This window comes from Nycticebus coucang, chromosome 22 (genome assembly GCF_027406575.1).
Source record: "Nycticebus coucang isolate mNycCou1 chromosome 22, mNycCou1.pri, whole genome shotgun sequence".
In the NCBI taxonomy this organism is placed as follows: Eukaryota; Metazoa; Chordata; class Mammalia; order Primates; family Lorisidae; genus Nycticebus; species Nycticebus coucang.
In genome coordinates, this window is record NC_069801.1 from 16,423,456 (window position 1) to 16,437,126 (window position 13,671).

Sequence of the window (13,671 nt, forward strand, 5' to 3'; positions counted from 1 at the left end):
CCTAAATGCAAGTCCCAGCCCTGCCACTGCCTGCCTTGGTGACCTTGGGCAAGTCCATTAACATTTCTGAGCCTCAGTTCATGCATCTCTAAAACGGGGGTAACAGTTCTTAACTCATAGGGTGGCTGTATTAAATTAGCTACTACTACATGCAAAGCTGTTAGCACCATACCTTTAGGAAATGCTAAAAAATATAATGTGTAATTTAAAAGTATAAAAGAAAATATGAGTATCAGTCAAATATTTTGGAATTAGGTGTCTTTCTTGTCTTGACTAAATAGCTGTGGCAGTAATTAAATTAATTATTATTAAGATTAGCTATGAAACATCTGTGAACAAGGCAGGGAAGATCCTTATTCTCCTGAAGCTTGTATACTAACAGGGAAGACAGATAATAGCTGCGTGGAGGTAGGATGATCAGGGAAGGCAGCAACACTGACTACTCAGGGCCAACCCAAGATCTGGGAAGAGGAGGCAGGCAGAGCAAAGAAATGCAAGGCCTTTTAGTGGGGTGGAAGTCTCTAAACCAAGAGAAGACCCATGCGGCTTCTGCAACGGATACTGGGCACAGGCAAGATAAAAAGAGAGATATTTGTCTCTACCACCGAGGCTGACTGGAAACAGGCCTCCTAGGGGAGTCAGGAAACCCTCCACCTGCAGCGTGATCTCAGGCAAATCATTATTTCTCTTTGAAAGCTTCCATCTCCTCGGATGATAATACTTTGCTTCACAAGGTTGCAAAGATCAAAAGATATGTAGGTGGAAGTGCTTCGCAAAATAACGTTCACAATATCACTACAAACACAACCACTGGAAAGAAGTACAGAGCACAACTCCGAGATGTACTGGTCGCTCTGGTGTGCCGGCAAGCCATAAGCGGGCGGAGCCAGGGTGGTTCAGGCTCCACCTCGAGCCATCCCAGCCGCTGCTCCTTCCCGGTTCCTCCCACTTCCGCGGGCACCCAACCGTGCGTCTTCTGCGTGCTGACGTCAGGTGCGTGCCCCTGTCCGGCGGCTGAGGAGACCCCGCGCAGTGCTGCCAACGCCCCGGTGGAGACGCTGAGGTGAGTGCGGGGCCCAAGCCTCCCCCGGGGAGCGGCTCCTGTCCGTCACCTTCCTGCGGTGCGGTCCCCGACCTCCGGTCATCCTCAGGGACATCCCATCTTTGGGATCTCGGGGAGCCTGGGAGCGCGGGGAATAGGGCAGCGCCCGGCTCGCTCTGCGCCCTCCGGGCGAGCGCGGGTCCGTGTTCTGTAGGGAAGCCGAGGTGGGGAGGTCGCGGCGGGGAAGGCGGGGGGCACGCGCCGTCTGAGAGGTGCGCGGCTCGGGCTGGGGTGCCGGCCGGTGGGCGCTGGCGGGGCCGGGCTGTCACCGGGCAGCGGCGGAAGGAAGGGGTCACACCCATCCCGGCCGCCCGGGCTCCCCTCCCCCTCCAGCCCGGCCCCCGCGGGCTCCCGAGGGCGGGAGGCCGGGCCGGGACGCCGGAGGCCGCGGGCGGTGGAGCCGCTCTGGACGCCTGGGGTGGGCTCGTAGCCCGGGTTCGAAGGCTGGGCTATGCCTAGGCGCTCCCTCTTCGACTTCCTGCTTCGCCTGGCGCCGCCGCGGACATTTTGCGGCGGGCTGGGGGAGGGGAGCGGAATTGCAGCCGCGGCGGGGAAGTGGCGGCTGGGAGGGGGCGGCCTGCGGAGTGCTCCTGGCTGTGCTTGCGCCGCGCTTCCCTCTTGCTTTTGGGCCGGACGCCCCATCCGTGCAGGGTGGGTCTGAGCCCGGTTTCTCCCGTCTCCTTCATCCCTGCCTTAGATCGAGTTCCTAACATTTCCGTTTACTTTTCCAAGTCTTTCCCTGCTTATTCAGCTGAAGCTTCCCTTTCAGGGAGTTATCTAACTACCTCCCGAAACTGTCGTTCGGCCGCTTCCTTAATTCCTCTTACTAGGGGGACATTTTCTTTGTTCGTTGGTTTTTTCTTGCCCTTTAAGTCCAAGAGAAATGCAGTGTGGAAGATTACGTCATCGCAATATGAGGGGTGAGAGTTTTAACTCATACAAGTCAGGGACTCATCAAATGAAGACAGCATTTTTGCAGCCTTAGTCGGTAACCCAGAGACTGACTTATCTGCTTGCTTTACAACGCATCGTATTCAGAGATGATTTTATGAAATCTTGTTATTTTTGTTCACAGACACCTTAAATACATCCAAAAGTCAGGAAGGTTTATAATCTCAGGATTAGCTTGTGCCAGGGAATAAAGTGTAAGACAACACCTTCTACAACCACTTGCGTAGGCGCTTAACTTTAAATTTAGGTCCCCTTGACTGTACTTGAATGAAGTAAACTTCATTGTGGGACCAATTCTTCGTTCCAAAAAGACTTACCAGACTGGATTCTCACGTACGATTTATTTCTTGCTGAGAACCTACCTAAGTTGACTCAAGTGTGCTTTTTGTGGAAACTGTGTTGAGAAGAGCCATCAGTTTATTTTATGCCTAATCTTTGCTTGCTAGACATTTTAGTTTTGATTTTAACAACAAGTTTTGGATTTTTAACCAAAAAAACTTGAGTAATAATTTTCAGATTTTTGCAATCACAAGTTTTGTTCCCCTGGATGTTAGATACATTTTAAATTTTATTGATTTATTTTTTTGAGACAGAGTCTCATTTTGTCACCCTTCCTAGAGTGCCGTGGCGTCATAGCTCAGAGCAACCTCAAACTCTTAGGCTCAAGTGATACTCTTTTCTCAGCCTCCCAAATAGCTGGGCCTATTGGTGCTAACAGTGCTCAGCTATTTTTAGATATGAGGTCTCCCTTTGGCTCAGGCTGGTCTCGAACTTTTGAGCTCAAGTCATCCACCCACCTGGGCCTCCCAGAGTGCTAGGGTTACAGGTGTGAGCCATGGCACCTGGCCCACATCTTAAATTTTAAAAACTTCTTGACTAAGTGGTATGGTAGCACAGAAGAATATTGACATTGTAAAGCAAACACATTTAGTTGTATAATGCATTGTTATAAGGATAGTTCATGTTGGAATATCTGCTTTCCCATCGTTTCGCATTTGTATAGAGAGAGCAGATTGTTAAGAAACACTTTAAGAGTGGTAGGTTCAAATCAGCTTTCTATAGTATGTAGGTATTATAGACAATTGGAGATGTCTAGATAGATCTTTCGACATACATAGGTTAGCCTTAAATGAGATATCTTACTTTAGAAATATAAAATTGTAATACTTACCTAGAGCCTTTTTTCTTGAGTTTTCTATACCTAAGATGTTTAAATATATATTAGTTTGCATCTTTTCTTTTAAAATATAACCAAATAGTTTGGATTTACAGGTTTTACACTGAGACCCAAAGATAAGAGATTGGTAATTAACTCAGTATTGTTACAATAAAAATGAGTTCCTTTTAGTATATTTCTTCAAGACCTAAAAGGTATTACATCCTCTGTTAATCCTTAAAATATTTTCATATTATATCCAACACTTGTGCTTAAACTTAATTTCTGGAAATCTACATCTAAGGCAGATGTTACAGCCTGTAGTAGTGAAACAAACATCAGTGAGATTTTTAAAGCCCACCAGGACCAAATCTTGAATTTTTTTTTTTTTTTATTGTTTTAATAAGCCAGGTTACACTGATTGCAATTGTTAGGTAAAGTCCCTCTTGCAATCATGTCTTGCCCCCATATGAAGTTTTTTTTTTAACTTTGAGATTTGTTTTCCTTGGTTAGGGTACTTTTTCTACTTGTGATTTTATGATCTATTAGAAAAGCATTTCTAGGGCGGCGCCTGTGGCTCAGTTGGTAAGGCGCCGGCCCCATATACCGAGGGTGGTGGGTTCAAACCCAGCCCTGGCTGAACTGCAACCAAAAATAGCCGGGCGTTGTGGCAGGCACCTGTAGTCCCAGCTACTCGGGAGGCTGAGGCAAGAGAATCGCTTAAGCCCAGGAGTTGGAGGTTGCTGTGAGCTGTATGATGCCATGGCACTCTACCAAGGGCCATAAAGTGAAACCCTGTCTCTACAAAAAAAAAAAAAAAAAAAAAGAAAAGCATTTCTAAAACCGTTTTTGAAATGGCTATGCTAATAACATGTTTTGATCCAAGAGCTGTCAAATTTGGGGCAGTACAATTTACTGTGACTGTGGATAGTTGTACTGACAGGCTTTTTGGGAAGTAAAAGACAAATTGTATTTATAGATACATTTTACATACATTTCTCTATTGTTTTAGTCTTTAGATTTTTGGAGAGGGTGAGGAGCATGTAATGAGCATGGGAAGGGGTTAATATTGTGTTAAATAGCTCCATTAGGTGGGGCGACTCTGTCTCTAAAAAAACCAACCCCCCCAAAAAAAATCTCTCATAAATGGATTTATATAGGGCAGTTTGCACACGAACTTTATGGGCAACCTGTACATTGCTCTGTATTAAAGGGGTACATTCTAGGCTTTTATAATAAGGCCTTAGTGTTCTTTCAAATATATTTGTTATCAGTTTCTGACATTAGAATGTAAGTTTCACTATGCAAGACTTTGGCCTGGCGTGGTCATGCCATATCATGCACACGTAGAATACTGCCAGACACGTAGTAGGTTTTCAAGAAATAACTTGTCCAATGAATGTGATGGTTAATCCTCAGATACCATTTTTCATTGCTGTATATTCCATAGGCCTTTGTGCTGCGCTTCCTGAGACAACTTCTGTGCTTGGTCAGCCATATCCATATTTGGGCTCATTGAAGTGGTAATTACAAATCTGCTCTTGCTTGATTTTATCCATCTGTTTGGTCCAGTATTTTCTTTTCTTTTGTTGAGACGGTCTCACTTTGTCTTCCTCAGTAGAGTGCTATGGTGTTGTAGCTCACAGCAACCTCAAACTCCTGGGCTTAAGTGATTCTCTTGCTTTAGCCTCCCCAGTAGCCAGGACTACAGGCCTCCTGCCACAACCTGGCTATTTTTAGAGATGAGGTCTTGCTCCTGCTCAGGCTGGTCTCGGGCTATCTATCCGCCTCAGCCTCCCAAAGTGCTGGGATTACAGGCATGCCCTCTTGGCCTAGTACAGTATTTTCTGCAGCTATGCTATGTGGGATGATTGACTGTCACTTAGAAAATCTTTTGCTGATCAGTTCTCTATCCTACAAAAGATTATTCAGACTTAATGTTTGTTTCTTTCCTTTATTTCTTTGTTTGCAAATAGCAGCCTTTTTTGCCACTTCTTTTCCTCTTTCCCAGCAGCAGTTTTCAACCTGTGGGTTGTGACCCCTTTGGGGGTTGAATAACCTTTTCTCAGGGTTTGCCTAAGACCATCTTGCATATCAGATATTTACATTACAATTCATAACAGCAAAATTGCAGTTGTGAAGTAGCAACAAAAGTAATTTTATGGTTGGGGGTCACCACAATATGAGGAACTGTATTAAAGGGTGGTGGCATTAGGAAGGTTGAGAGCCACTGCTCTACAGTATTCTAAATTCTTCTTTTTTAATATTTATTTATTTTTTTGAGACAGAACCTCAGGCTGTTGCCCTGGGTAGAGTGCTGTGGCATCACAGCTCACAGCAACCTCCAACTCCTGGGCTTAAGCAATTCTCTTGCCTCAGCTGCCCAAGAAGCTGGGACCATAGGCACCTGCCACAATGCATGGCTATTTTTTGGTTGTAGTTGTCATTGTTGCATGGTAAGCCTGGGCTGGATTCGAACCCGCCAGCTCTGGTGCATGTGGCTGGCGCCTTAGCCACTTGAGCTATAGGCGCCGAGCCCCAGTATTCTAAATTCTTGCTCATATTATGCTTTGTCTCTTACCAGTTTCTACTTTTAATTTCCAGACCTTCAGTCCTAAATATTAAAGCAGTTTTCATTATTTGCCACTGCAGCTATGACTGTTCGTGTTGCTGTTATAAGTCCTGAATGTTAAACTCTTCGCTAGTCACTTCTGGACGTTGATCTCAAACTGCTCAATTCTATGAAGTGAAACCAGGTGTTTTACCAACAAAATGGTGTGTCTCCTAGCACTTTTAGAAAAATATTTTTTTAAATCAAATATTAGGTATTAGCCATTATGCTAAAATCCGTGATAGTTTCCAGTATAGCAGAAGCCTATATTGTTAAATCGTGATATTCACCAGGCATTGATGTGCTGTTCCTGAAAAGAACCTCTGACTTGGTATTCACTATTATTATTTAACATTTTACATTTTAACCCTGTATCATTTTCTCCAAAAATAACCTTTTTATTTCCAGTTTGCCATTTTAATTCTGCTGTGTATTCTTAAGAGACTGCTGCTGTACCAATTAAAAGTATTGACTCTGGAACTAGACTACCTGGGTTCAAATCCTGACTTTACCATTTAACTATGTGTAGTCTAAGTAAGGTTTTTTTTTTTGGAGACAGAGTCTCACTTTGTTGCCCTCCATAGAGTGTTGTGGCGTCATAGCTCACAGCAACCTCAAACTCTTGGGCTTAAGCAATTCTCTTGCCTCAGCCTCTCAATTAGCTGGAACTACAGGCTCCCACCACAGTGCCCAGCTATTTTTTGGTTGTAGTTGTCATTGTTGTTTGGCAGGCCCTGGCTGGACTTGAACCCCCCAGCTCCAGTGTATGTGGCTGGTGCCCTAGCTGCTGAGCTACGGGCGCTGAGCCTCTGAGTAAGGTCTTTGTAACTCAGGTTTACTTCCTGTTAGGGGTAGGCGTAATGCCTACCTCACATTGTTGTTAGGAAGATGAAGTCAGTACAGTGTATGTGAAGTGCTTAAGACTATTCTCTGTTGGCTTGGTGCCTGTGGCTCAAGCGGCTAAGGCGCCAGCTACATACACCTGAGCTGGTGGGTTTGAATCCAGCCTTGGCCCGCCAAACAACAATGACGGCTGCAACTAAAAAACAGACGGGTGTTGTGGTGGGCGCCAGAGGTCCCAGCTACTTGGGAAGCTGAGGTAGGAGACTCGCTTGAGCCCAGGAGTTGGAGGTTGCTGTGAGCTGTGATGCCAGGGCACTCTACCCAGGGCGACAGCTTGAGGCTCTGTCTCAAAGGAAAAAAAAAAAAAAGACTATTTTCTGTCACATAGTGCTCTTATCTTAATACATAACGTCTTAGGATCTTGTCTTCCACCTTTGAAAGCTATGTTTTCACCAGACATAAACATTTAATATCCGTCTCTCAGCCTAATCTCATGAATCTATAACACTTTCTGAATAAAGTGGAGATTGTTGCCTCCTTTACCTTTTGGTCCATTATCTTTACTAGTGTCATAGAAGCAAGAGTGTAAGGTATCAGATATGTAGTGTGTGGTCTTTGGTCTCAGCAGCATTTAAGCATTACCTGGGAGTTCATTAGGACTGTGAGTCCTACTGAGTCAGAATATGCATTTTAACAAAATCTGCATGTGATTTTTATGCATATTAAAATTTGAAGCATGGACTTCAGGACTGTTAGAGTAATGTTAAGGCATTTCAGAAATAATATGAGTGCTTTATTTTATTTTTAGTTTTCCTCTACTAAAGTATAACTTGGTTTCTTCAGGTAATATATCAGTATTTATTGCAGAGATCATAATCTGAAAGTGAATCTGAAAGTTATTTGGTTTTTAAAGGAATTATAGTTTCCTGAGTATTGTGTGGAATTGTCTCATGTCTGTGTTTATTATCAGGAACTAATGTGTTTAAAGTTATTAAGGTGGTATTGCCCACTTATTAAGCAAAATAGTTGTAAGTTCTGTAGCTCTGTGAACTTGGGAAAGTTAATAAAAACTTAAGTTCTAGTTTAGTATTCGCATTATACGTTTGAACATTTTACTGAAAACTGATTGTTATGAAGAGGAATGATCTAAGCATATGATCAGGATAATTCATATTTGTTTCAAACATGAAATTCATATTATTAGGTGAAATGCAAATGGCATTTATTTTTATCTGGTCAAATGTAAAAAAAAAATATATATATTTTTTGGCTAATATAAACCTAATTTCCAATCTCAAGGGAAAATGTTAATAACTAAAAATCTAGTCTTTAGCTATCATCCTGAAAAAAACTTACTGCTATTTTTCAAGGATCAGATTGAATTTCTCTATTTCTCTTATTATGTTTCCTTTTTCCTTCTTAAACTATTCTGTGTAAGAGAAATTCAACAGTATTATCTCCGTGCAGTATATGCTCTAGGAGTAGTGCTTCCTCATCCTTTTTAAATCAGGGCAGTCATAGAAAAATTTGTATGTCTCTCTAAGGTAAATGGAGAGAGGCTGTTCTTCGCTGGCTAGAGGTGCTGCAGATGCCATATGCCAGGAGATCGGGGGGCTCAATGTTTCAGGCACACCTGTGTCTATTCTGTGTCCTAAGTGGCAATCTGAAGTCATCTGCTGTTGGATATAAAGCCACGGCCATTCTTTTTGTTAAAAGATCACTGTTACTCCTTGTGGAAAGAAGAACTTACTGAGAACTGATCAGATGAAGAAACGTGTGGAACTGGAGGGAGAGATGGAGATGACATAAAAGAATGTTGTGATAATTAGTGTTTTTTTTTTTTTTTTAATTCTCTTTTTTTTTTTGTGGTTTTTGGCCGGGGCTGGGTTTGAACCCGCCACCTCCAGCATATGGGACCGGTGCCCTACTCCTTAAGCCACAGGCGCCGCCCAGTGTTGTTTTTTTTTTATACAGAGTCTTCACTATGTTGCCCTGGGTAGAGTATCTAGTATAGGGTTTTTCAATCTTTTTTATCTTATAGTTAAACTTCTATAGTTAAACTATAGTTTAAACTTGAACCTATAGTTAAACTTCTGCGGCACACTTAAATTATGTTAATAAAAAGAATATACTTAACTGTGCTTTGAACTTCTGTTGAAAATAATTCATTTAATGATACTTAAAAATTTTCATGGCACACCTAACATCTTCTCACAGCACACGGTTGAAAATCGATACTGGGTCAACCGTTTAAAATAGGGTAGTCAGAGGAATTCTTACTGTAAAAATGATATTTGAACCTGTAAGGGATTCACTGAACTGGCTGTCTATGCAAGAGCATTCCAGGTAGAAGGAACAATTATAATCACACCCTGCCCCCAACTCCCAGCAGAGAGGAAGAGGGGGTGAAGGAGAGAGCTTACTTTTTTTTTTTTTTTATTTTTATTTTTTTGTAGAGACAGAGTCTCACTGTACCGCCCTTGGTAGAGTGCCGTGGCGTCACACAGCTCACAGCAACCTCTAACTCTTGGGCTTACGCAATTCTCTTGCCTCAGCCTCCCAAGCAGCTGGGACTACAGACGCCCGCCACAACGCCCGGCTATTTTTTGGTTGCAGTTTGGCCGGGGCTGGGTTTGAACCCGCCACCCTCGGCATATGGGGCCGGCGCCCTACTCACTGAGCCACAGGCGCCGCCCTACTTTTTTTTTTTTTTTGGTAGAGATCAGGTCTTTGCTGTTTCCCAGGGTGGTCTTTAACTCCTGACTTGAATTGATCCTCATGCCTTAGCCTCCCAAAGTCCTAGGATTACAGGCCCATCCTTTAATCATTTTTAGTCAGTGACAAGCACTTTTATGCATATTTTGTATGAAGTCTGTAAAAATATATATTAAATATATTTTATTATTTATTTGGAGTACTCCTCGAGGAGCTTAGTTTCCAAAATGTTGTGTGTGTTGTGTGTCTGATTTCTGTTCAAATGTTTGATAATCAAGGTATAAATTGTACCTTGATGGTGTTGCTCCTAGTTTCAAAGTGTGCTTGAAAAGGCAGATTTGTTGCCAGCCCATACTGGATATTTTTTAAAGTCTTTGCAAACTATCTTTTTTTTGTTGTTGTTGTCTCTCCTCCCCACCCCCTTTTTTAAAAACAAATTAGATAGAACTATTCTGTTTACACCTTTGCAACCAAGCTGAAACATCTGCAGTCATGCCAGCTATAGTATTTTGATTGGACTTGGGAGCAAATGTTACAGCGTCTCCATTTGCCAAGTTATTTCTTGAGGTATATGGTTGAATCCCTCTGTACAAGTTCACCCCATTAACAGTACACTTTACATCAAAATTTGTAGACTGCTTTGATTGAGAATCTTGGTAATCGTGGCTTATCTTGTCTCTTTAAAAAATGGCTTGTGGTTTATAAAACAGATTGTATGGGAATCTGAATATAGGTAGCTCTGCCTCATCAGATAGTATAAAAGAGAATGATTATGGCTTGTTTTGTAGTTGGCATTTCACCTGGTAACCTTTCAAAGAAAGGTTTTCAATTTGTTAGATGATGTTTGTTGCCTTGGTAATATAGTTAAGCTGCAAACTGTATGCTTGTAGGTAGGGTTTTTTTTTTTTTCCTGAGACAGAGTTTCATTATGTTGCCCTCGGTAGAGTGCTGTGGCACCACAGCTCACCGCATCCTCAAGCTCTTGGGCTTAAGTGATTCTCTTTCTTTCTTTCTTTTTTTTTTTTGGCCGGGGCTGGGTTTGAACCCGCCACCTCTGGCATATGGGATCGGCGCCCTACTCCTTGAGCCACAGGCGCCGCCCTTAAGTGATTCTCTTGCCTCAGCCTCCCAAGTAGCTGGGACTGCAGGCGCCTGCCACAACAACGCCTGGCTATTTTTTTTTTTTTTTGGTTGCAGTTGTCGTTGTTTAGCAGGCCCGGGCTGGACTCGAACCCGCCAGCTTCGGTGTTTGCGGCTGTCACCCTACTCACTGAGCTACTGGGCGCTGTGCCATATGTAGGGTTTGTGATAACAGCCTTTCATTCTTGATTGACTTACAACTAAATTACTATGTACTGATTCTGAAAAGCCATTTATTTACATATATAATGCACAGATGAGAACATGAGTCACCTGATTATTCTTAAGATTTTTTTTTTTCCCCTAACTTCTCCATTTGTCTGTGGTACGAATCTATCTTCTAATTTCTCAAACTAAAAAACTTCCTCATGATTTACCTCCTCCTCAAACTCTCTACCCCCAGTGGGATTACCTGTTTCATATCTTTTCCCATGGCACTACTTCAGTGCAGATCTAAGACTATTTCAGTCTTGGATTATTGCAGTAGTTTCTTAGGCTGAGTTCCTTGGCTATCCGGTTGCCTTTGGCATTTTGCTTTGGAATAGAAGTATGATATTAATATTCTGGAAAAACTTGTTCATGGATATGGAAGAGTGATAGCTTTTTGTTTTCTACTTAAGTTGAAACTCTACTGCCTAACTTTTAGAGTCTGTATGTTTTTGTTTCTTCCACTTTTTTTTTTTTTTTGAGACAGAGTCTCACTTTGTTACCCCTGGTAGAGAGCTGTGGTATCAGCTCACAGCAATCTCAGACTCTTGCACTCAGGTGATTCTCTTGCCTCAGTCTCCCAAGTAGCTGGGACTACAGGCGCCTATTACAACACCCAGCTGTTTTTAGGGATGGGATCTCGCTCTAGCTCAGGCTGGTCTTGAACTGCTGAGCTTAGGCGATCTGCCGGCTTCAGCCTCCTAGAGTGCTGGGATTACAGGAGTGGTGGCCGCAGCCTGTTTTTTCCTACTTTGCAGGCTTACTTGCGCCCTTTTCTCCTGGTATTCCATCTAACTAGAGAGTTATTCTCACCTTCTTGTAGACCACTCTCCCATGTTCATTATTTGAAAAGCTATAGCACTCGTAGTTTATATAGTGTAAATTTGAGCAATCTGAGATGACTACAGTTAGCCTCTTCTGCTTATAACCAGAAAAGTGTATAAAGTGATGTACGTGGACCTGTCTAGCATGGTATTTGGCACAGAATAGGCATTCAGTAAATTATTGAAATGTTTTGAAGGCAGAGTTTCTGTCTTACTCAGTGTACTGCTATAGTAGGCCCTTAAATATCTTGCTTAATTTTATAATGTTAATAGAATTGAGTCTTGGAAGAAAAAAGCCTATTTTAACAGTTTTAATTTTATGCCCTACTTTGTGTTCTGATTGGATAAAATCTTTTAGGTGCTTGGGATCCTGTCGTTTAACCAGCACACACCATACTAGTACAATTACAGTTAAATTCTTTTTGCATTTCTTTTTCACTTTAGAACAAGAAGAGTTTTAACAGTTACATGTTTTTAATAACATTGTGTTACCATGCTGGGTGTCTTCACAATTATTTTAAATATGTGGCAGCATCTTATCCTATGGTACATTATTTAAACATTTTCATGTTACATTAACTGTTTGGATGTTGTAGCATTTTGTTGTTTCTTATTTTTAGTATTTTTTTAGAAACAGGATCTTGCTATGTTGTTCAGTCAGGAGAATAGTGGTGTACTCATAGTTCGCTGTAACCTGTAACTCCAGGGCTCAAGTGATCCTCTTGTTTCAGCTTCCTGGGTAGTTGCAATTACAGGTGCACGCCACCACACTTGGCTAAATTAAAAAAGTTTTTTTTGTAGGCTGGACAAGGTGGCTTAGCTTATAATCCTAGCACTCTGAGAGGCTGAGGTGGGAGGATTGCTTAAGGTTAGGAGTTTGACCAGCCTGAGCAAGAGGGAGACCCCATCTCTATAAAAAATAGAAAAATTAGCTGGCTGTGGTACGCACTTTTGTAGTTCTAACTACTTGAGAGGCTTGAGGTAGGAGGATCCTTGAGCCCAGAATTTGAGGTTGCAGTGAGCTATGATGATGACACTGTACTCTACCCTGGGCAACAGAGTGAGACTCTTAAAACAAAATTTTTTTGTAGAGAAGTCTCAAGTGATCTTCCTTTTCAGTGCTGAGATTACAGGCATGAGCTACTGTGTCGAGCCTCCATTGTTTCCTGATAAAATCTTTTCTTCCTTTCGGACAAATTATCTGAAGTGGGATCACTGAGAAAAGTGATGTGAATGTTTTTATAGCTCTTTAAAAAACTGCCTAAGGTCATGAAATAGATTGAGAATTTCAGAGTTTGGTTTATCAAGACTTGTTAGCAAGGAAAAAAAAAAGATTTGTTAGCTTCTAGACAATGCTTTACTGACAATGCTTTTCCTAATTGTTAAAGATGTCCTGGAGAGCTTTTCATCTTAGTAGATATTCTTTTTTTGTTTATTTTTTATTAAAGAAAATATTACATGTGCATGGTGAAAACTTTAGTGCCAAAGGAATATGACAGAAAATGAATGTGCTCATCACAGACACCTATTCTTTTTCTAGGAGCAGCCACTGTTTTTTTTGTCTTGAGACAGAGTTTCACTTTGCCCTCGGTAGAGTAGTGACCTCAAACTCTTGGGCTCAGGTGATTCTCTTGCCTCAGCCTCTCAAATAGCTGGGACTACAGGCGCCCATCACGATGCCGGCTGTTTTTAGAGATGGGGGTCTTGCTCTGGCTCAGGCTGGTCTTGAACCGGTGAGCTCAGGCAATCCACCCATCTCGGCCTCCCAGAGTGTTAGTTACAGAAGCAGCCACTGTTACTAGTTTCTTAGATATCTTTGTAGACAGTCTCTGCATCTGTAAGTATATGCATCTCCTCTCTGTTTGGAAAAAAATTCACGTAAATTGACATGTTATACACATTGTTTTATACCATGCTTTTTAAAAACTTAATCTTGGAGATCTTCCATATTGCCACGTATATGTTTGTGAGGGCTGACGTATCATAGACTGGGTGATGTAAACAACAAACAAATTTGTTTCCTTATAGTTCTGAGGGAGAAGTCCATGATCAAAGTGTTGGCAGGGTTGGTTTTTCTCTGGGGGCCTTTCTCCTTGGCTTGTAGATATCTGACTTTGGATGT

The 13,671-nt window shown here is 42.1% G+C and overlaps 1 protein-coding gene across 9 annotated transcripts in view; it reads left to right on the forward strand.

The window, feature by feature from the left end:
- Positions 1-943: 943 nt before the first annotated feature.
- CDC42 (cell division cycle 42) overlaps positions 944-13,671 on the forward strand; it is a 41,714-nt gene continuing 28,986 nt past the window's right edge. For 3 of the 9 annotated variants that reach the window (XM_053576070.1, XM_053576080.1, XM_053576069.1), the window contains exon 1: positions 944-1,063. The gene's annotated coding sequence lies outside the window, so the exon portion shown is untranslated. The other 6 variants (XM_053576072.1, XM_053576074.1, XM_053576073.1 and 3 more) reach the window with 6 other exon arrangements.